This window comes from Lolium perenne, chromosome 7 (assembly GCF_019359855.2).
Source record: "Lolium perenne isolate Kyuss_39 chromosome 7, Kyuss_2.0, whole genome shotgun sequence".
Lineage (NCBI taxonomy): Eukaryota > Viridiplantae > Streptophyta > Magnoliopsida > Poales > Poaceae > Lolium > Lolium perenne.
This window is the reverse complement of record NC_067250.2, coordinates 221,640,497-221,665,156: the sequence shown is the minus strand read 5'-3', so window position 1 is coordinate 221,665,156 and position 24,660 is coordinate 221,640,497. Positions and strand designations below refer to the sequence as shown.

The following is a 24,660-nucleotide window of genomic DNA, read 5'->3' as shown; positions in this document are numbered from 1 at the left end:
TCTTTTTCTGCCCAGTAATAATAAACTTAATACCCAGAAATGTGCATTTTTCAAAGTTTTCAAAAATTCACAAAAATTATACCGTTGGTCCTATTTTTTGAAGACGCACCTGGGAGCACCTGGGGATGACCAGTGGGGCACCCCAGGGTGGCACCCCACAGGCCGGCGCGGCCTGGAAGGGGGGCGCGCCACCCTGGTGTGTGGGCTCCCCCTTGCCCCACTTCTTTATCTCTTCCTCCCACTCTCTTCTCTCTCCCGAAAAAACTCGCACCAGCTCTCTCTCACTCGCGTTTCTGCTCAAGAGCTCAAGATTTCTTGATCTCTTTGCTCAGCCCAGATTTCAGTCTGAAATTTGGCACATTTGCTCTCCGGTATGTGACTCCTCCGATTATCCAAGTAGAATTTTGTTTAGTTGATTATATCTTGAATATTTTGCTGCTGTAGGTAACATGTTTAGTGAGCTTGCATGCTTGTTCTAAGATGTATAAACTAGTTTTGATGCATGATTAGTACTCTAGCAAGTTCCTATAGTAGTTCCCCTCAATTATATGTCACCAAATCAAATTTTATAATGTTTGTTGAAAAATTTCAGAAAAGGAAGATGGATAATTTTAACTTTGGAGAAGTGTTTGAGAGAGAGACAACCAGCACGGGAAGGCCCTCTAGGACCGCCACTCGATTCAGGCGATCCTACAATGAGGATATCATCGCGCCAAGCTTCGAGCCCGAAGAAGACAATGGAGTCCCTAACGCTTCATCTTTCCCATGTTATGACTTTTTGAGTAATGCAGGGTTGCTGGATGATTTCCTGACCCTCGTTGATAAGGCGGGCTTAACCGCTTATATGGGAGATGAAAGGGAGCAATACCTCATGCTCACCAAAATCTTTGTTGAGAGCTTCAAGTTCAACAACAAGCACTATCACCCGACAGTTGCATTCAAGATTTATGGTGGTCCTATTACTATGAAATTGGAAGAATTTTGTGTTGCATTGGGTATTGCCCCTGTAGGTACAGCAAGGAGGATTTGAGGACAACGCCAAGGCCTTGTTGGAGCTCTATCGAGGGATCACCAATGATGACTGTCGCACCATTCAGCGTGGCAAGATAAGAAACATCCAACTCCCCGCCATTAAGTATTTTGCCTATTACATTGCTACTAGCATTCTTGGTAGGGAGAACACTAGCAATATTTCTAGCTATCATCTTGCTTTCTTAATTGCTGCACTTACTGGAGAGACACCTTATCATCTTGGTTCTCTTATTGCTCGCCGCTTGTCTAGCAAGGGGCCTATGTTTGGAGGAATTATTGCATCACACATTTTAGCACATCTAGAACTTCCTCTTGACTCTACTGATGTGCCATTAACCCCTACAAGGCTTGATATTGCTGCTATGAAGAGCCATCAATTTGTTACAGCTGATTCTAGCTCAGATAATTTGGTCTATAGAATGTTGTTTGCTGACGGGGATGAGAGGGAAATCCCTTTGCCCCAGCCAGATTGTTAGGGCATAGTGCCTAGTGTCCGTAATTGGTACTTTGATGATATTGTTGCAACTTGTTATGCTTAATGCTTGTCACTAGGGCCCGAGTGTCATGACCTCAGATCTGAACATGTCATTGTTTCATCATAATATGCATTGTTTTATGATCTTACCTGCAAGTTGTATACACATGTCGCTGTCCGGAACCAAAGGCCCCGAAGTGACAGAAATCGGGACAACCGGAGGGGATGGCGGTGATGTGAGGATCACATGTGTCCACGGAGTGTTAATGCTTTGCTCCGGTACTCTATTAAAAGGAGTACCTTAATATCCAGTAGATTCGCTAGAGGCCCGGCTGCCACCGGCTGCCACCGGCTGGTAGGACAAAAGATGTTGTGCAAGTTTCTCATTGCGAGCACGTACGACTATATACGGAACACATGCCTATGGATTGCTTTGTACTTGGACACCGCTTTATTATTATCTGCAAATGCCCTGCTTCGATTGTTACATGAGTTTCTCTCATCCATGCAACGCCCGTCATCCATCCCTGTGCCTACAGTATTTTAATCCTGCTGTTTACTATAATCACTACTGCTGTCTTTGTTACTCTGCTGCTGCTATCTCACCACTGCTACTGCTATAAAACTATTACTACTGATAAACTCTTGCGAGCAAGTCTATTTCCAGGTGCAGCTGAATTGACAACTCCGCTGTTAAAGCTTTCAAGTATTCTTTGTCTCCCCTTGTGTCGAATCAATAAATTGGGTTTTACTTCCCGCGAAGACTGTTGCGATCCCCTATACTTGTGGGTCATCACCAGCTCAAGCGGAGGTTTTGCCCCCAGAAACAACAAGCCCCAGATGCAGACTTCACGCCCGGGTTATCAGAACCGGAGTGGAGGAAACCCCAGGCCCGGAGGCCACCACAACAACAGCAACAACAACAACAACAACAACAACAACAGCTTCAAACGCGCTCCGCCCAGAGCCCCCAACAACAACAACAACAACACCAACACTGCTCCGAGGACTGGGAGCAACGCCATCCCCGTCGCCACCAAGGACAAGGCCACCATCACTTGCTATGAGTGTGGAGTGGTGGGACACAACTCCAACGAGTGCCCCAAGAGGTTAGCCAAGAATGCTGCCAACACCGCTGCCCCTGCTCAGCAGCAACGCCGCGTCTCCACCAGCAAAAAGTTCGCCCCCAACAACCCCAATAACCGCAACGGCCGTCTCTTCCACATGAACGCTGAAGAAGCCCAGGAAGCACCAGATGTTGTACTGGGTATGTTTTCTGTTAACTCCGACCTGCTAGAGTGTTGTTTGATTCTGGAGCATCGCATTCATTTGTCACTGAAGACTTTTCATGCACAAGTAAAATCCAACCCATCAGTCTGAAGCATGTCATGATAGTTCAAATACCTGGGTCAACCACCAAAGCTAGAAAATTTTGCAAAGATGTTCCTATCAGAATCCATGAAGTAGATTTTTATGCCAATCTGATTATTCTGGGAACCAAAGGTTTGGAAGTTGTGCTAGGAATGGACTGGATGTCAAAACACCATGGACTGATTGATTGTGCTAAGAAAGCTATCACCATGACTAGTAGCACTGGTATCCTAATAGAGCATGTATCTGAAAGACTGCCCAGAAAATTTACCTGCAATCAAAGTGTAGCCAAGCCAACTCTGGATCAGATCAGGGTTATCTGTCGATACCCTGATGTGTTTCCGGATGATCTACCCGGTATGCCCCCTGATCGGGATATCGAGTTCATCATCGAGTTAATCCCCGGAACTGGACCTATAGCCCAAAGAGCCTATAGTATGAACCCAACAGAGCTAGTGGAGCTGAAGAAACAACTTGATGATATGTTAGCCAAAGGTTTGATTCGACCTAGTGCATCACCCTGGAGATCACCTGTTTTGTTTGTGGACAAGAAGGATGGTGCCACTCGTTTATGTACGGATTACCGTAAGCTTAACGATGTCACCGTCAAGAACAAGTACCCCCTACCCAAGATAGAAGACCTGTTTGATCAGTTGACCGGTGCCAAAGTGTTTTCTAAGATTGATCTTAGGACTGGTTATCATCAGCTGGAGATTCGTGCCACCGATATCACAAAGACTGCCTTTACCACCAGATATGAGTTGTACACTACGCCACGACAGAGATCTAGTAACACAGTCATATGCTACTATAGCTTAGAAAAGGTGTTACTGGCCCTCCCAGTAACACCTTTTTTATGTGTTCTTATATGCCGTGTTACTAGGTGTTGTCTTTGTAGCACATAAACAATTGTTCCTATAAGCACATAAAACTGTTACAAGCGTACCGTAGTAACACAAGCTATATGTGTTACCTTAAGTTCTAGTAACATCGTTTTATGACAGTAGTAACACCCTTAGTAACATGTTTTTCTTGCTATAGTAACACGGTTGGTAACACATATTACCAACTATTGTAACACAATTATTCAAGATTGGGGCGAGCCTATAGGGCCCTAGTAACACAGCTGTAACATTTTCCACTATTAATAGTAACATGTTTTTCTATATATTGTAACATAGTTATTCTTGTGTGTCCCATACTTAGTAACATGTTTATCTAGTTGTAGTAACACCTCACGGTTAGTAACAATGTTTAATATGCATTGATTTTCCTTATATGGTGCTTCTCTAGAATTCCTTACTTTCGTATTTTATTGATAAATAACAAAAGTATCATACATACAATGAGCAACATGTGCATATGAACTGCATTATGGAGATAAATCAACGTGTTTCATGTCACTTCATAGCATTCATAACAATGAACACATAGACTAGACGATGCGTATTTAAGAAAAACTACTACATTTCTCAACACACTAAGCTAACCTATAATACATGAAATACTTAATATCATTGTGACTATGCAAAAACACCAATCATGGTTGCTCCAATCTGCCATTCGATATTTCTCAAACCAATCCTACATATTTTCCATCTTCACTCCATCGTTAGACAAAGCTTCAATATCAACTCTCAAGTCAACCACTGAACTTCTCAATCTGGAAAGAAAGTTACAGTTATATATGAAAATAAAAATATATCAAAATATTATAACAACAAAACTCTTGAAGGAACATACACATGCTGAAGGCCAAGCAATTGTTACTCTAGAGGAAAAAGCATCACCGATTGTCACACACTTCTCCCTTTCTCTTACCAAGCGCTCATCTTCGCCAATAGGTTCATCAATTTGCACATGTGTAAATTGTCGGCCCAGCTCAACACCACCAACCAATGTTTTTGAATTACTGTCCAAAATAGTTGCATATGCCACGCGCCTTTTATTTGGATATATTGAAGATTTCAAAATTACTGCATTACGAATCTACAGTAGGATCAAAGCCACCATTAATAAGAAAAAGACAAATAACCTGAGACATGGATGCAACATGAACATACTGTTCATTTACCTCTTCCGAAGGACGACATCTCTTCTTTGAGGACATATGGCTTGGAGTCTTGTTTTGAGTCATTTGTTTGTGCACTCTTATCAAATTTTCATCCAGATTCTCACCGCTCTTTCTCATCTGCGAAGAAATAAAAATAAAAAGGTTGTAATGTTGAGATTCAGGAAACTAAAGTTGACAATGCATTCTTTTAATTCCACAAACATTAGATATCATGATTTCTTAATAGATAACCAAGTAGATTTGTCAGCGAATAATCTTTACCTCATGTTCTTCAGGAAAAGGAGGTGTTGGTGATGATTGTCCTTGATATGAGAATTCATTGCTACCCTCGCAGTTAGGATGATGCTTCCATACAATGACAAAGTTAATAAAAAAGTTACTCACTAAGCGTACTTTCTCAGGTCCACCATAGATTGTAGTAATAAATGTACCTTTATTGTATCTTTTGGTCTGCTCACTAAGCATACTTGCTCAGGTCCACTAACATGAACACTCTACAAAAGTGCAATATTAAGGAAGAGAATTCAAAAAGGAAACTAACATATGCCTGGTACATTAGCAAATACCTTTCTTCTATTTTGTGGTACTTCCAGCTGAGATTCATCATTACCTTGGCGGAAATTGGCCTAAAGAATTATAAAGTAGTTTCAGTACATTATTTATGTGAATGTCCAAAAATAAAATTAGCATTGCAATTTTTATAAAACCACATACTTCATCCTGGTTTCTAAATACTTCAATAATTTGGTCTTGCTCTTCTATGCGTTGGTCCTGCTCTTCTATACGCCGCTTGAGCTTTTCTATTTCCTCCATAACATCACTCTCTTCAGCATGTGATGACTCATTTGTTGTAGTCATATTGATGTTCTTCAGATAGCGTGGTAACCGACCATAAACTTGGTTAGGCACTGGAAGCAAACCCATGCCATGCACTTGTCCAGGCTTTTCTTCCCCCAAAATTGTATGTAAGGCATCACCTTACCATGCAACTTTTCCACGGTCACTCTATGCTAGCTCTGGTTCGTTATGTATTAGCTTTTCCAAGTCAGCCAAGTCAGCCTGTAAAAGAAGAATAAGGCAAAGGCATACCCTAGTTATTAGATTCAATGTTAACTTGATCTTGTGCAATAATTTAACTTATATTAGCCTACCACATGTTTATTTCTTTCTTCATCTTTTTTTCGATGAGTCGCTAAATAAACCTTCGCTCTATGTGGTTGTTTCTTTTCAGGATCTTCTTGTCGCTGCAAAACAAGTAGAAAATATTAAAAATGATGGGGAAAACTATTACACCATTAAAGATACATAATATAAGATGTTCATATTGATGTGAGGCTATTATGTGTAATACACACTTTACTTTCTTCCTTTTTCAGATTTAGGAACATATTTATTTCAAAAATACTACAAGATTTGCATTGATGCACTTACCAGATATATTTGATGTATTTGCAAGTAGGAACAAGTATAACCTGGAGGAAAATGTTTTCTTGATTAGAGTTCAGTTTGAACAATTTTTTTTGCCTAGGTGTTCTACATTTTGTTGACTGTTTACTCTTGATTAGCAGCATATAAACACTTGAAAGATGACCGTTTTTTGCTGATGAGCATCATTAGCAGTATATAAAACACTTGAAAGATGCCTGCTTTTGGATTAGCTAACTAACTTTTCTTGCCACTGCCATCACCCGTTCCATCCAAATGAATGTGAATGAATTTTTGCGCCTAATATAACTTGTAACTGTCAAGATTGCCTTTATAGTTTTTACCGTTTAAGTATGCATCAATCTTGGCAAGTTTTGAAGATCATTCATATTCTCTTTTTTGTTATTAGCTTTTTCTCATTCAAGGTGAAGAAGCAACCTCCATGTTAAGAAACAAGGATGTCAAGCTGACGTTGATCTTGAAGAAATAAGCAAAGTTGAAGCAGTCATCAAAGCTCCTCATTACAATCTTGCCAAATTTTCAACCCCAAGTTTGATGTGTTGTTGTCTGTACTGAATTGTTCATATTCCAGACACTAGAATCACGTATAGGTCACATGTTGACTAAGTACATTTGTACCCTTTTATTTCATCTGTTTTTTTGTTCTGTCAATACTTCTTAGTCCATGTACCATTTTTTGTTCAATTGCACTGAACCGGTTGAGCCATACAATTAAACCTGAGATTGGTTTAGGTAAACGGTGGTGTTGGTTCAGTTTTGCGCCGTGGGCTTATTTGGTTCAGGTGTAATTGGGCTGACCTTGATAAAAGTTTGGTTTAGTTTGGTTTGCTAGGCATGCATCCAATCTCTACATGTCTGTGCGACCGCCGTCGCCGCGCATGGCTCGCTGGCACACCCTTGTGGCCACTGCTCGTGCTAGACTCTCTGACCTCGTGCAACGCTTGCTAGCATCGGCGACCTAGACTCTCTGACCGCGTGCACCGCTTGCTAGCATCGTCGACCGCCGCTGCTCTTGCTAGGCTCGCCGACCCGTGCACGGCTCGCTGATGCAGTTTGTGGCTACTACCGCTGCTTGCACTAGTTCCGCAAGCCCGGCCCTGTCTTTTTGACCATAGCCATCGCCAACATTTCTCCCTCATATTTCTTTATATGTGAAACACTCTTGTTTAAGGAAAAGTAAATTAGTATCACAAATATTGCAGAAACTAAATCATGGCGATGTTTAGAAATTTGTTAGCTGGATAACCGTGTTGCTTATCTCACTTTCAAAATTGACCACATTGTTTTGAAGACGGGTAAGAAAATTGGTTGAGACTCGAACCAAATACCAATATGTATACAACGAAACTAGGTACACTAGAATTTTTTTAGTGTCAGAAGTCACATCTAGCTCTTTTTGCATTGATTTGCTAGTATGCAAGTGCTAATAGGCTGGATTTGGCCAAAATTCTAGGTGGGCCATGGCCCAATTAGGCCCCAACGTAGCTACGCTAGTCTATAGACAAGTAAGATATCAACTACCATTTCTCTACTATATATTTGCTATAGAAAGAACACTACTGCTAGTTTGTTGTCATTTTGGTAATAGCATGTAATTTTGCACCCTATGTGTTACAAACTTATAACATTATATTCCTCCCGAGCTATGTGTTACAAACTTGTAACATTATATTCCTCCCGAGCTATGTGTTACAACCTAGTAACACAATTTCGATCTTTGAAAATTATGTGTTACAACTTTGTAACACTCTTCGCTTCTCCCATAATTTGTGTTACAAATTCATGGTGGACACAATTGCTGTGTTACTGGGATTTTATGGAGTAACACTATTTTTCTTGCGTTACAGGTATGTGTTACCTAACCTCATGTCCTTTGGATTAACCAATGCCCCTTCTTATTTCATGAACCTCATGAATAAGATCTTCATGAACTTTTTGGATAAGTTTTTCGTTGTCTTCATCGATGACATCCTTATCTACTCCAAATCCGAAGAAGAACATGAGCAACATTCGGAGATAATCCTAAAAACCCTTAGACAACACAAGTTGTATACCAAGTTCAGCAAATGTGAGTTTTGGTTGAAGGAAGTAAGATTCCTGGGACATATCTTGTCTGCAGGAGGAATAGCCGTAGATCCCGCTGATACGCGTACAACACGCGTCCGTTGGGAACCCCAAGAGGAAGGTGTGATGCGTACAGCGGCAAGTTTCCCTCAGTAAGAAACCAAGGTTTATCGAAACAGTAGGAGCCAAGAAGCACGTTGAAGGTTGATGGTGGCAGAGTGTAGTGCGGCGCAACACCAGGGATTCCGGTGCCAACGTGGAACCTGCACAACACAACCAAAATACTTTTCCCCAACGTGACAGTGAGGTTGTCAATCTCACCGGCTTGCTGTAACAAATGATTAGATGTATAGTGTGGATGATGTTGTTTGCAGTGAACAGTAGAACAAGTATTGCAGTAGATTGTATTTGATGTAAAGAATGGACCGGGGTCCATAGTTCACTAGTGGTGTCTCTCCAATAAGAAATAGCATGTTGGGTGAACAAATTACAGTTGGGCAATTGACAAATAAAGAGGGCATGACAATGCACATACATATTATGATGAGTAGTGTGAGATTTAATTGGGCATTACGACAAAGTACATAAACCGCTATCCAGCATGCATCTATGCCTAAAAAGTCCACCTTCGGGTTAACGTCCGCACCCCTTCCAGTATTAAGTTGCAAACAACAGACAATTGCATTAAGTATGGTGCATAATGTACTCAACACAAATATAGTTAGGCATAGCATTGATGTTTTATCCCTAGTGGCAACAGCACATCCACAACCTTAGAACTTTCTGTCACTATCCCAGATTTAATGGAGGCATGAACCCACTATCGAGCATAAATACCCCCTCTTGGAGTTACAAGTAACGACTTGGCCAGAGCCTCTACTAATAACGGAGAGCATGCAAGATCATAAACAAACCATATAGATGATAGATTGATAATCAACATAACATAGTATTCCATATTCATCGGATCCCAACAAACGCAACATGTAGCATTACAAATAGATGATCTTGATCTTGTTAGGCAGCTCACAAGATCGAACAATGATAGCACAATGAGGAGAAGACAACCATCTAGCTACTGCTATGGACCCATAGTCCAGAGGTGAACTACTCACACATCACTCCGGAGGCGACCATGGCGGTGAAGAGTCCTCCGGGAGATGATTCCCCTCTCCGGCAGGGTGCCGGAGGCGATCTCCTGAATCCCCCGAGATGGGATTGGCGGCGGCGGCGTCTCTGGAAGGTTTTCCGTATCGTGGCTCTCAGTACTGGAGTTATTATCGACGAAGGCTTCTTATAGGCGGAAGGGTAGGTTTAGGGGCGACGCGAGGGGCCCACACAACAGGGCCGCGTGGCCAGAGCCTGGGCTGCGCCGCCCTGGCCTGTCGCCGCCTCGTCGCCCCACTTCGTTTCCCTTTCGGACTTCTGGAAGCTTCGTGGAAAAATAAGACCCTGGGCGTTGATTTCGTCCAATTCCGAGAATATTTCCTTACTAGGATTTCTGAAACCAAAAACAGCAGAAAACAACAACTGGCTCTTCGGCATGTCGTTAATAGGTTAGTGCCGGAAAATGCATAAATATGACATAAAGTGTGTATAAAACATATGAGTATCATCATAAAACAAGCATGGAACATAAGAAATTATCGATACGTTGGAGACGTATCACCCGCCAAGATCAAAACTGTTACAGAATGGCAAGCCCCAACCACCCAGACCGAGGTCCGCGCTTTTCTTGGATTAGCCGGATATTACCGTAGATTTGTCGAAGGCTTTTCAAGCATCGCAAGACCAATGACCCACCTGTTGAAGAAGGACAAGAAGTTCGAGTGGACTGATAAATGTGAAGAAAGTTTCCAGCAACTCAAGAGTAGATTGACCTCAGCCCCAATTCTGATCATGCTGGACATCACCAAACCCTTTGACGTCTATTGCGACACCTCCAAGATTGGTCTTGGATGTGTGCTTATGCAAGAAGGCAAAGTGATATCATATCTGTCAAGACAACTGAAGCAACATGAGAAAAATTACCCAACCCATGACTTAGAGCTTGCAGCCGTAGTCTTACCCTTGAAAGTTTGGCGTCATTACCTCATGGGTAATCAATGCGAGATCTACTCCGACCACAAGAGCCTGAAGTATATCTTCACCCAGAAGGAGCTGAATATGAGGCAGCGCAGATGGATACAATTGATCAAGGATTACGACATGGAAATTCACTACCACCCCGGCAAGGCCAATGTGGTAGCAGATTCCCTGAGTCAACTGCCGTGTCAGTTGAACTCCATGATCGCAATCGAGTAACCCAGCCTGTTTCAGGAGTTTGAACAGTTTAGACTTGAACTAGTTAGTGAAGGATTCCTAGCCAGCATAGAGCTTCAACCCACCTTGATTAGCCAGATCAAGGAAGCCCAGAAGGAAAACGCTAGCATCGACGGAATCAAGAGTCAAATAACTGCAGGGAAAGCACCGGGATTCACCGAAGATGAAGCCGGAGTTCTTTGGTACAAAGGACGCCTATGTGTGCCAGCAGATTCTGAATTGAAGCAAGTCATCCTGAAAGAAGCCCATGACACCCTTTACTCAATTCATCCCGGAGGTACCAAGATGTATCAAGACTTGAAGGAACAATTCTGGTGGCATGGAATGAAGAGAGAAATTGGAAGCTACATCGCCAAGTGTGATATCTGTCAGCGAGTCAAGGCGGAACATCAGCGATCCGCAGGATTGCTGCAGCCACTGCAGATTCCAGAATGAAAGTGGGATTCGGTAGGAATGGACTTTATCACTGGTTTGCCCAAATCCAGCAAAGGAAATGATTCAATCTGGGTAGTTGTCGATAGATTAACTAAGGTAGCCCATTTCATCCCCGTCAAGACCACATACCAAGGCCCAAAGTTAGCGGAGTTATACATCTCCAGAGTAGTCGCCCTGCACGGAACCCCGAAGTCCATTGTGTCAGATAGAGGATCTCAATTCACCTCAAGATTCTGGCAGAAAGTGCATGAAGGACTAGTAACCCGGCTGAATTTCAGCACCGCATACCACCCGCAGACCGATGGACAGACGGAAAGAGTCAACCAGATACTTGAAGACATGTTGAGAGCATGTGTACTGGAATATGGATCCAAGTGGGAAGACTGCCTGCCTTATGCAGAATTCTCATACAACAACAGCTACCAAGCCAGCTTACAGATGGCCCCTTTTGAAGCCCTGTACGGAAGGAAGTGTTGTACCCCTCTGAATTGGTCGGAAGTCGGAGAGAGCCAAGTCTTTGGACCAGATGTTCTTCGAGAAGCCGAAGAGAAGGTGCACAAGATCCGCGAATACCTCAAGACGGTGCAATCAAGATAGAAGAGCTACGCCGACAAGAGACGCCGAGAGATGACCTTCGAGATCGGAGATTTTGTCTACCTCAAAGTATCCCCTCTTAAAGGAATGCAGAGATTCCAACTGAAAGGAAAGCTTGCACCCCGATATGTCGGATCCTTCAAAGTTCTGAGTCGCCGAGGAGAAGTATCCTATCAACTGGAACTACCGGAAGAAATGTCGGCTGTGCATGACGTGTTTCACATCTCATTACTCCGGAAGTGTCTAGAAATGCCCGAGAAGACCGAAGTTTTCAAGAACATCGATCACCGATCGGTGGATATCAGCAAGGACTTGACGTATCGCGAAGTGCCGATTCGCATACTGGAGGAAGCTTTCAGAACCACCCGAACCAGGAATATCAAGTTCCTGAAGATACAATGGAGCAACCATACCGAACACGAAGCCACTTGGGAACGAGAAGACTACATGAAGAAGGAGTACCCAGATCTCTTTAGTACCTAGTTTTCTTTAAGATCTCGGGACGAGATCTTTTGTAAGGGGGAAGGGTTTGTAACATCCCAAATTTCAATCAATGAAGAAGAAGATTTCCAAATATCCAAAATTTAGAACCAACAAAAACTTTTATTTGCATATAGTGCTATGCATAGGACTTGTGCATTATTGTGTGAAATGCCATGATGATTGTTATTGTGCTTATGTTACTAAATACTTATTACCCCTTTTGGAATCAAAGAAACTCAATTCAAATCAAATTTGAACTCAAATGGTGATCACATGCAATATTGGTCAAATCTGCCAATTTCAGTCTAGTCACTACTTTGAGCCCCTGTATTTTGAGATTTTCAAACCAAACAATTCCAACTCTTTGCACCTCATTCAAGTACACATCAAGGTGAACAACTTTGGTAAATACCACCACTGCAAATTCATCTTGGATCAATAACTATGCTCAAGCAAAGTTGGGACTTTTTAACAATTTCAACATCACCACACTTTGCAAATTTTGCATTTCTTTTTATTTTGAAATTCCACCACCACCATTGTGTGTCTCTGGTCATTTGCAACCAATGCAACCAACCCAATTTCAAATTTTGGAATGGCATTACATAGAGCAAATTTGACAAAAACTTGGAAATGCAAATCCCACTCAAATCCAAAACACTATTCTAAATAGTGTTTGGCCAACCCTACTCAACCCTTGTGCTCCTACATCTCCCCTGGTCCCCTCTCCACCTCACCATTGCATAGCAACCCTAGAAGGAGAGCCACACATGGCATAGCCATGGCCATGCCGGCCATGTTCCCCATGGCATGCTCCCCCTCTCTCCTCTCAACCCTACCCCTGACCACCATGTCCCATTGATCCCCCTTGTTCCCCTGAGCACCCTGGTGGCCGCCATTGCCGGAGAGGAAGGCCACATAGGCGGCATGCGTCGCGCCCAGGACGGCCAGGGCCATGCCGACGACGTCGTGGGCGCGCCCACGGACACGCACGACCACACGTCGCCTCGCCACCTCGCTCCACCCCTGGCCCCCTTTCTTTCGAGTTGAGCATCGCCGTGCCACCGCGACGCCGCCAGACAAGCTCACGACACCAACCCGCGCCCGCCGTCGCCGGAGAAGACGACCACACCCCGCCTCGGGCGCGCAGCATCTCGCAACATCCCGACCAGGTTAGGCACCGCCTAGCCTAGCCGTCGCCGCCAGGAGAACCGCACGGACGTGCTGAACACCGCCACGCCCTCGCGTAGCCCGCTAGCTCACCGGAGAGCCCGCGCCCTTGTCGACCTTGCCGCAACCCCACTGCCACCTCCGCGCCTATAAAAGGAGACCTCCCCTCGTCGAAATCTTCACACCACCGCACTCACCTCTCTTCCCTCGATCTCCTTGACCACCTCCCTGCCTCGATTAGCCACTGGAGCCACCCAATTTCATCATCACTGCCATGAGCTGCCGCGGAAGCTCGCCGTCGGTTGGAGCCCTCGTCGGAGACGCCGCCGGTACCTGGAGCTTCTCCGTCGACTACACCTTCCTCGAGCACTCTGCCAACCACCGCTGGAGCCACGGTGAGCCCTCCGACCCCCTAGCTCCGCCGCGCCAGTGAACCCCTCTCGCCGGCGACAACGACGAACGCGCGCCGTTCGATCTCGATCTAATCCAACGCCTCACACTCTCCCGTACCCCTTCGCATTTGAATAGAGGCTGACGGGTGGAGCCCACCCGTCAGGCAGCCCACGCGTGCTGGACGTGTGGTGGGCTGGCTTCTCCCGTTTAAATCCAATTCGGCCCAGTAACTTTCCCACGCAAGCCCGTTTAGTTCAAATTCATTTTCCAGTTTGAATTAAATTTCAATACTGGCCCTGTTTTCAAAATTGAATAGATTCAAATTGGCCCAACCAAATTTGATGATTTACATACCGTTGGAAAGCTAGAGAAAAGATCTGCACAACCCCACTAGTCTCATCTTGAGAATCATTGTGGAATTAATGTGAAAAAAAGAACAAGTCGGGGACTTTTGCACATTCAAACAATTATTAAAAATCAACCAAAAATGCTATTGAGTTGATTTCAACTCTGATGGTTCACATTTCACATACCCTAAGTGATTATGTAAAAATAAGGCAGGGTTACTTTGAGTGATCATGGCCTAAAGTAAATAAAGGACTATATGGCTATTCTAGTCAAATGATATTGTCCAAAACTATTGTGGAAATTTTATGAGAGGCTTGCTCTCATTTAAATCCTGTCCCAAGTACTTTCATATGAAGTTGTGACCCTGGTCTAATTACTCTCACATGGAATTACTTGGTGATATTAAATCATAAGTGGTATTGCTAAATCGTATGAGGTATTCTACCTCATTTAAATTAATTTCCCAAATAATGATTATGAATGGTTGACTTGGGTCAACATGGATTCATGCATGATTTTTGGAGAAGCTTAAATCTTAATAAGATTCAATGAGAGGAAATTATTTCCTCCAAGAACTAAATAGAAACTCTAATCTACACATGTAATGAGAGGAAATTTTTTTCTTAAAGAATGAAAACCAAATGCACCTAATATGTTATGTGTGTCATGAGATTAGAATAGTTTGTGTGAAGCCATGGTGTGCTTAGTGTAGCTCTTGAACCTTGTTGGGTGATTGTATCTCGTATTCGTTTTTAGACGCTAGTACCAGAGAATATCAAGAGGAGGAAGGCTTCTACCAAGAAGAGGAAGAGGAGAACTGTGATCACTACCCCAACCAAGGAAAGCTAGACTAATGCAAGTTATATTGTTGCAAGCTGATCTTCTTGCAAGTGCAAAGCTCTATTTGAGCAAGGCAACATTACTTTTACCTTATGTGCAACAATCCCATCCCAAGTTTTTACCCTACAAGTTTTTACTTGGTTTATAAAGAAGTTACTTTTATAGTTAACTTTGGTCTAAGTTTAGAGTGTACTAGAGTAGCAAAGTTAGCCTCAAAGATGGCCAAGCAAGATAGCACCCCTAATGATTAGTGCTAGTGCTAACAACTAAAATTGACTACTCTAGATGGGAACTCGTGTTTTGAAATGAATTTGAAAACTTTGGAATGATGAGTCATTCCGTTGAAAGATCTTTGAAGGTGAATATGACCTGAATGATATGGTGGAGTTTGATTAAAACTGATATTGGTTTGGATGCGATACCTTTGCAATTTTTGAGTACCCCCACAATACCTGATTATGGGTAGGGCTTAACTGGAAGTTTATACATCTTAGTATGGGTTCCCACTGAACAAGCATCACAGGGGTTATGCCGAGGCTGCCTCGTAGAATGTGAAATGATGTGAAATGAGGTGAATGTACGGCTCGAGCCCTGTGCAGTTCCTAGGCTGACGGTTTGTCTTCACTGGGAGGCCAAGCTCATGGGGAGAGGTACTATACTAGGGTATGTAAGTGAAAGGTTATGGTTGATGATTCGCGTACTGAGTTACGATGATTTAGGGCTATCCCCGACGGATGTAATCCAATGTTGTGGCACAGGTGTGCAATCTCTGCAGAGTGTAAACCTATTCGAATAGATGTGTCCACGGTTACGGACGGTTGGAAAGGCCATACTGTGACCGGTGTCAGATAATTATGGAAAATGTTGATGAAATGAATGGTGACTTGACTTGAATCACAATTGAGTTGTGGGAATGACACTAATGTTCCCACTTGAGTTAGTTAGCACATGAAGAGTCTTTTATCAAATACTTGTGAACTAAAATTGGCTTTATGCAAAATACTAGAGCTTAGCACCCCCTTACTAGACTTGATAGTACTTACATTAGTATTAGTTTGCGAGTACTTAAAGTACTCACAGCTGTGTCCCTGGCTATTCAAATGGCCAGACTATGAAAAAGAGCAGAACTACCAAGGTGACGACCAGTAGGATGCCTACGAAAACTAGGAATCTTCTGATGTCAAGCGTTGGCCTGTGGACTAGATAGTCCCTTTTATTACGCTTCCGCTATGAACTATGTTCGTTGATCATTAGATCAACTATTTGTGTAATATGGATCATGTGATCTGAATCTGTAAGACAAGTATGGTTTGTAATGAATGATGAGTTATGATATTCGACTGTTATGTCTCGCAACAACAATATTCCTGGGATTGCAATGCATGGCATAATAGGCATCTGGACTTAAAAATCCGGGTGTTGACATAGCCTTCTGCTACCCCATTGTGAAAGAGCAAAGTCTAAACCCCGGGTTTTGTGTATTTGATGACAACACTTGAAGATTCTCACCGTGTGCCTTGAGTATCATTGTTAGATTTGCAAGTGCACGGTGACCTCGCTGGACACGTCAAGATCGGAGGACTAAAGCGTAGTTTATAGGATTTCTGGTTTTGTGTGTGTATCGTGAGGTGACATGGTTGGAGAGGAAAAGGGGAGAAAAACTGTTTTTGTCAGGCCAGTACTACCGGTACCAGCAGCGGTAGTACCGCTACCCCTACTGGTACCGCCCCAAGTACCGCTCTGAAGTTCTGCGCTCGTTTTGACCCACAGTACGAGTTGCGGTACCTCTGCGGTACCTGGAGCGGTAGTACCGCTTGCACGCGGTAGTACCGCCCATGGTACCGCTCACGGTACCGTAACTAGTTACGGCAGTACCGCTTCGGTACCGTCGTGGTACCGCTTTGAGTCCAGTAAGGTTTGGACCCCATTGCGGTACCTCGAGCGGTACCGCGAGCAGTAGTACCGCCCTGTGTCCACGTGGACAAGATCTGTCGGATTTCGAACTCAGAGCGGTAGTACCTCTTACCCAAAGCGGTAGTACTGCTTAGGCAAAAATTGGACATAACAGTTGGATTTGGGAGGGCCTATTTAAAGGGCCCTTCTTCCCCAACTCGTTTTTATCTCTCCTCTCTCTCTCTTCTCCATTGTTGCTGAGCTTAAACCTTGAGGATCTCCCCAACCATCCAACCAATCTTGCCCAAATTTTGAGGAGTGGTGGAGGAGACCCCGATCTATAGTTCTACCAAGAGAGATTTCACCAATACTTGCTAATCCTTACACTACAAGAAAACCTTCCAACAATGAAGTTTTCATAGTGACTTTGGTGGAAAACGTCATGAGCCGTTGGAGGGGGGCAAAAAACCCTAAAAAATAATGACGTTCTGGTGAAAAACGTAGTTACCTGTTTAATCCAAAACATCACTAGTAATACTAGATTCTGGACAACCAATCAGATAGCTCGGACACACCTCCCAAGGATTGCCTCATGGAAGACGATCTGAACCATTCAAACCTTTACCCAACGGCATTATCTTCGTGGTGAAGCCTTTTGAGTTTTGGTTCCAAAAAATTTGGCGGGCGAGCGTGGGTACCTCAGCGCCAGGAATTTTTTGGCGGGCGAGCTCCCACGGGCCCACATGCGGCTCCAGCAAGGCAACCCGTATCCATCCATTCCTCCCGAGAAACCCTAGACGTATCCTCATCCATTCCTCCCCCTTCCAGCCACCGCAGCAGCTCCTCCCGCCTCTGCCCCAACGTCCTCCTCCAGCAGGTGCTCCGGCCTCCGACCTCAACCTCCCGCTCGTGTACTCGCATCACCAGCTCCCTCACGCCACGAGGCCCCAATCCGGTGAGTCCTCATCGTGTTCTCCGCCGCCAATTCTTTCTTTTCTTGTGCTGCTAGATTTCTTCTCCGCCGGTTTCTAATGTCCAGGGCGTGCGGGTGTCGCAGAAGGAGAACCTGGGCAGCGCCCGGCGTGGGATGGGGCTCAAGGCGCCGCCGTGCCGCAATGTTCACTCGGCGATGAACAACGGCGGGGTCAACGGCTCGCCGGCGCCCTCGGAGGTCGGCTCCGAGGCAGGGGCGGTGGCGCCTGCGGTCGAGTTCAGTGGGAGGGACGACGTGGAGCGCCTGCACGCCGAGAAGATGAAGGGCAAGTCCAAGAATGACTACATGGTAAGTTCTTCTTCCCTTTCTTTCTGCCGAGAAGATGAATTTCCAGTGGGGTTTTCTTGAATTGGTTGGATTTGTGCGCGAGCAGGGGAGGGCCGAGCAGATGAGCGAGTACATCAAGCGCCTCAGGGCCTGCATCCGGTGGTACGTGGACCTGGAGGACGGATACTTGGCGAGCTGGAGAAGCTGCAGGGGCAGATCGATGCGGAGAATACCCGGCACACGGAGTTTGGTAATTCACTGTCTGATGCTCCCAGCGCCCCCTTTGTATACTAGGATTGATCCCGTGAGGAGTTTGAAATGCGTCATTTATTGCACATGCTATACTGTTTGGCCATCAATCTGACTAGCTGCAATAGCCTGCAATGGGATTTAACGGTGGACTAGATCTAGCTAACCTTGTTCTTGCCTTAAATGAGTAAAGTGCGTGTATTCTGGAATTATCTTGGTAACATCATTTCAACTTCTCAACTGACGAAGTATTATGCAGCCCAGGTCGTATACAACTCATGGTGTTGTCACTGTTGGTATGGTGACTACAACATTTATGTTCCACTGCTCAATGCATAGTGGACATGCTGTCCAATTATATTGTAGTCTAATTGTATTTTTCCCTTTTACTGAGTTGAGGAGCCATGTATCTCGTACATTTAAGATTGATATTAACCATGAAGTATCACTGATAGAGGACCGAGGGCTAAGAAAATTTAGAGGGTAATCACATATGAATTGTCAACATGTCCTACGGCTGAGTTACAGCTTATTTAGTGGAATCACATATGAACCATATGCAAATATATATGGCTTATGCATACTTACCTCGTAATTTATAATTTGGTGTAATATTTCAGGTCTTGCTACCAAGACTGAATGTTCCCTAAGATGTAATATGCTTTGGCATACAGTTTATTTACTTGGGTTGACCTGAAGCAGCACTATCCTTGATGCTTATTACTGCTTGTTAGGATATTTGTGCCTTAATTCCTCCTCCTGTCTCATGTTTGCGCTCGATAGACTGCTTGTTAGGATTGCTCTAGTGATTGTGCTTCTGTCTGATTGGAGTTCATGAGGGAATCAAAAAGCTGAATCAAAAAGATGCTACTTGTTAGGATTGCTCTAGTGATTGTGCTTCTGTAATTCTGAGTTCCATACATTTTTACTCTGGTATTCATTCTATTGCTGAATCAGTTGGTCATTAGATATTATTTTGAGAGACAACTGCATGTATGTACCAGATTACTTATCTTCTATATATATCATGATAGTACTGCAGTTTTATATTCTATATCAGGACATAATGACTTTCTACTAAAATTATATGTTTATCATCTATATCTTGACATTACTGCAGCACCAAAATACACCATGCCTACCTTTGCTTGCTCAGTTAGTGCTCTTGCTCGTTAATTCATTGCACTTGATGCTGCCAGAAGTACTTTGTCCCTGTAACTTAATCTGGAACTTGATGCAAGCTATTTATCCTAACAAGCTTTTACAATGGAGTAGAATTGTCCAGCATGATCATTATGTTGTACTGCCTACACAACAAGAAGTACTTTGTCCCTGTAATGTGAATCTGGAACTAAATCTGGAACTGCTCGTTTTTCCCAGGATGTCTTTGGGGTGGCACTGGACACAACAACAAGTACTGAGCAGAGATCACTACAATGCAATGGGTCACTGTATTACAAATATTGTCAGTTCACTTTATCTTGGTTGAGGTACAATTACGATTTTCTTTTTCTCTCAGTTCTTTTTTTGCGTAGTGCTCACACTAGGAAAGGTTGTTCTAAGATATGGTGACCAGAGGCACCTGCCACCGTCGAAGCACCTGTTGTTTCCCTGGCTCAGATTATGCATTACATTTCTTTCATCTTTGAGTCGATGTCTTATCTTGTTTATGTATCACCAAAGTTGGCTAAAGATAATCTAACTTGAAAATGGGCGAGCAGGTGCATGGTGGCCAGCGACAAGCTCAGTGAGCAGGGATGTCAGTCTGTGAGCAGGAGCACGGAGCACCGACATGTGATGATTGGGGTTCACCCAAACCCACGGGTGGATAGTTGGGATACTGCTGGGGCGATGCTGCTGCTCCAGCTAGTCTTGCGATGGATGTTTTCTGTATGATATGAATCTGTTGTCAGTGTCTTTCTTGTATATATATCTGATTTCATGTATTCATGTGTTGATGTTTATATATTGTCTAATCTTGTTAATATAAACCTGACCAACCCAAGAATAAATGGATCGTAAAAGGCTAAGACCCAAATAGAGAAAGGCTGTAAAAATGGTGAGACCCAAAATAGAAAAAGGGTGCAAAAAGGCTAAGGCCCAAAACAGAAATGGACCAAAAACAAAGGCCAATGCTTACGGTAAAAGGCTGGAATTATTGGGCTCGGCCCATGTAGAATACAGAATTGGACCGGGCTGATTTCGAATTAAGACGTTTTGGTTTCGTCATAATTTTGCCACGTAGGACTGCCACGTTGGACTCGGGGGCAGGTGCCCATGACGTTTTGGGAACGTCATGCCGTCAGTGACATTTTAAAACGTCACAAAGCTCTACGACGTTTTCAAGTGGAACGTCTTAAGCAGTCACTGCTGACTCCCAGCTTTCGACGTTTTGAAAAGCGTCACCGTAACGTCACAAGTAGCCATTAGTGACGTTTCAGTGACACCTTTATTTTGTCAACTTATGGCAGATTTCTTGTAGTGTTAGTGGATCTTGGTGGTAGGGTTCCTATGGTGGGGTGTTGGAGAAAGTGCACCTATGGAGGCTAGCTTGGTGTTTTGCTAGCTCCATAGGTTGTTCGGAGCCTCCTTGTGGTGTGGAGCTCGCCCCCACCTTGTGAAGGAATCACCGCCTCGACCGGTGCCGTAGTGGAGAAGGGGGAGCCCCTTTGTTGATCTCTCTCGAGGAAGAAGGTGAGGCCTTTCTTCGTGGTGTGGCCGCCTAGCCTCTTGTGTGAGGCTAGCACCTCCTCAACGCAGACGTACTCTCTTTTGTGAGAGGAACTGCGGGAAACAAACCTCGCCTCGTCTCCGCGCCATCCGGTTGTCCCGCTCCTTACTCTTACTGTATTGCTTGTTCCTTTTCTTGTTGCACTTGTCTATGATCATTGTAGGAACACCAACACCTTTAAAGGATTCACCTTTACCTTCCGCACCGCTAAAATTGAAAACGACTAAAACTTGATGTAGCGTCCATTCACCCCCCCTCTTGTTCGCTACGATCCATTCACATTGTAACCCGATAATTTCGATAATCAAGATCATACAAGCAGGAAGTAAGGGTTTTACCTCATCAAGGGCCCCGGAGCTGGTAAATCTCTCTCTCCGTTTGTTTGGTATCCGATGTCTCGTGTCAGACTACATGATTCCGTCAACCCTAAGCCCCCAAAAGTGGGCATTGCCGAGGAGCACCCTCGTCAATTGGCGCCGTATGTGGGAATCCTGTTGGCACAAGGCTCGTCATCGGCTGCTTCAGTCATGTCGTCTGCAACTTCATCAACATCGCTAGCGTTGTTGTCGGCTCCTTCATCGCCAAGCTCGGGGAACTCGATTTGATTCGGGTCCTTCGAGTTTACTCCGCACAATTACTCGTCTCATCCGATCTTTTTGGATCTGCAAGGCGGGTTAGATATGACGTTCAAAAGCGTCCACTACTGCATCAACACTGAAGGAATCCTTCGGCTGCCCGATCCGCTCGTCTCCAATACATCAAGGATCCCATCGTCATCAACGGCAGGATCGACCGCGTCGACTCCGGTCCCGGTCGATCTATCGGCTGAACTATCTGCATCAACGACAACATCTTCACCACCATCGACTCCACGCCGATCAATGTCATCTATATCCGTTGGGTCCGATGATTCCATGTCATCTGATTTGACATCGTATCATTTCCTAAACTGCGACACCAGGCATGAATTAGGCTCGGATGACACGTCGTTCGTCTGCAGTGTCAATTATTCTTCGGGCAATGAAAGTATCGACATCATCGTCAGGACAGCTACCTGGAAGGTGGCACATCATCAGATCTATGCTATTCTCAACTCGGGCCACGGAGAAGAAGGAGAGCGCACACCACGTGCCAGTAGGCGTCGCAACATCGAGAACAGCTCCAAGAACAATAATAGTGACTACACTATTACTGAGGAAGAGTGGGAAGCGGCTCGAGCGGCAATAACCAACAATACTCGGCTCCCTTCTAGAACTCCGGCAGGGACTCTTAATGCATACCATTCTATCTTGGAAAGGAATCGAGTGCGAATGTCGAACGAGCAAGCATGTCTCGATGGACGACGGCTCGCGGCTGATCAATCCAGTGAGCGACGTAGAGCCTCACATGCTAGTGCGTCTCGGAGCAACCAAGGTTTAGGAAGACATAGAACCAAGGATGCCTCGGCTTTCGGAAGGTGATGCAAGGGAGATAACTTCAAACTTGTCGAAATCCTTTATGACTATGGACACCGCAGGTATGCTAAGGCGGAAAACTGTCGAGGGAGCAACTGCCAACCTCGCGGCCTATCTGATCAACCATCAGCCAACACCCGATGGGCCTATGGTGCAAGCTCATCAGGGTGCTCTGGAAATCCTCGCGATCCTTGGAGATAAACTAGTTCCTCGAAAGGAGACGGCTACACACCATGGCAGTGGTTCCAGGCATCGTTCGAAAGACGCTCGAGATGATATCACTCAAAGCATGATTGATAAAGCTCGACGAAGACAAGCTGCAAGAGAAGGATATGATAGCGATGATTCCGAAGAAACTCAGGAATACGATAGCGAACTACGAGGAGCCGATTGTTTAAGCTACAAGATTCGGGAGACGATGCCACCTAAAAGGTTTAAGCCTACTCCCACTGATGCTGCTAAATATGCCAGGCAGCAGGAGCCGAGATCCTGGATAGATGATTATTTGCAAACTGTGATCTTACACAAGGAAAATCAAATAACAGCAATGCAGTGTCTGCAGCTTTACCTGAAAGATTCGGATACGAGCATGGTTGAGAGGGTTGCCAAAGGGTTCTATCTGATCCTGGGAAGGTTAGGTTGACGCTTTCGTCAAAAACTTCCAAGCAACCTACAAAAGACCGGTCGGAATCGAAGAACTACGTCATTGCCAGCAGAAGCTGAGAGAGTCAATGCGCACGTACATCGGACGTTTTACCAAACTATTGGACGCTGCTGAAGATGTTTCCGTCGATAGAGCAATCGATGCTTTCAGTGAAGGCATCCGACGAGAATCGTATATTGAAGAACTCGGCCGAAAAAAGCCAAAGACTATCACCAAATTGATGGAGATTGCCAATAGTTGGGCTGATGGAGAAGATCATGTAAGAAAACCTCGTCCGCGCAGTGACGACGAAGACGACGACCAGCCGAGGCACGATTTGGGTCATCGACGAGATCGCCGCAAGAAGAGGAAATATCGCGGATACGATGATACCAACATTGTAGCTGCTGGATATTCCGATCGACGAGATGATCGGTATGATGATAGACGTGATGATCGTCAAGACAACAATCGCAACAATTCAGGAGGGAATCACGGCAATTACAAAGGACCTTCAAGGGTCCCGGAATTGCCTTTTGCTGAGCAGCTAAATGCTCCCTATTATATACATGCATACATCGACCCCAAGGATGACACTAAGAAATCAAGTCATCTGCTCAGAGACTGTCTACAGTTTATCGAGATGCAGAAATTCTACGAGACGGGCAGGGGCAGCTGCAGCAGTCGAACCCTCCAACACCACCACCACCACCACCTCAGCACCAAGTCCAGGAAGTGCAAACTCGTAATCCTAATGAGTCATTCCCCCCACCGCGGGGACAGATGAGCATGATTCACAAAACTGGCGTTTCGAGAAGAAAGATGAAGAAGCTCACGCAAGAAATCAACCTCGCAGAAAGTACCATGGAAAATATTCCAGAGTATGTCGACTGGTCGTCGCAGAACATCCTGTTTAGTAAGGCGGACCATTCGATGTCTATCCCGAAACCAGGTCATGCTGCCTTGGTAGTTGAAGCACAAATTGGAGGATTCAGCATGAGCAAAGTATTCATGGATCGTGGAAGCGGGTTAAACCTGATATTCGCCAGCACAGTCAGAAACATGGGCATCACAAGCAAAATGCTGGAAGAATCTGATACGTGTTTCCATGGCATTGTCTCTACTTTACCAGCGTATACTCTTGGAAATATTTCCTTGAATGTCGTCTTCGGGAAATCCGACAATTTCAGGAAAGAAAGGATCGAATTTGAAGTAGTAAATTGGGAATCACAGTACCACGCTATACTCGGAAGACCAGCTTATGCCAAGTTCATGGTTGTGCCACATTATGCGTATCTCAAACTCAAAATGCTAGGCAACAATGGGACAAATATCATAGTCCATGGAAGTTTCTGTCGCTCGGAAAATTGTGATCGAGAGTT

The 24,660-nt window shown here is 44.6% G+C and overlaps 1 long non-coding RNA gene across 1 annotated transcript; it reads right to left on the bottom strand.

Annotated features, from left to right (window-relative positions):
* Positions 1 to 4,461: 4,461 nt before the first annotated feature.
* On the bottom strand, positions 4,462 to 5,067 carry LOC127312008 (uncharacterized). The gene is made up of 3 exons (XR_011749606.1): positions 4,953 to 5,067; positions 4,622 to 4,867; positions 4,462 to 4,541 (listed from the first exon to the last, which is right to left on the bottom strand). It is a non-coding gene; the product is annotated as an uncharacterized lncRNA (long non-coding RNA).
* Between the last annotated feature and the right edge of the window lie 19,593 nt (positions 5,068 to 24,660).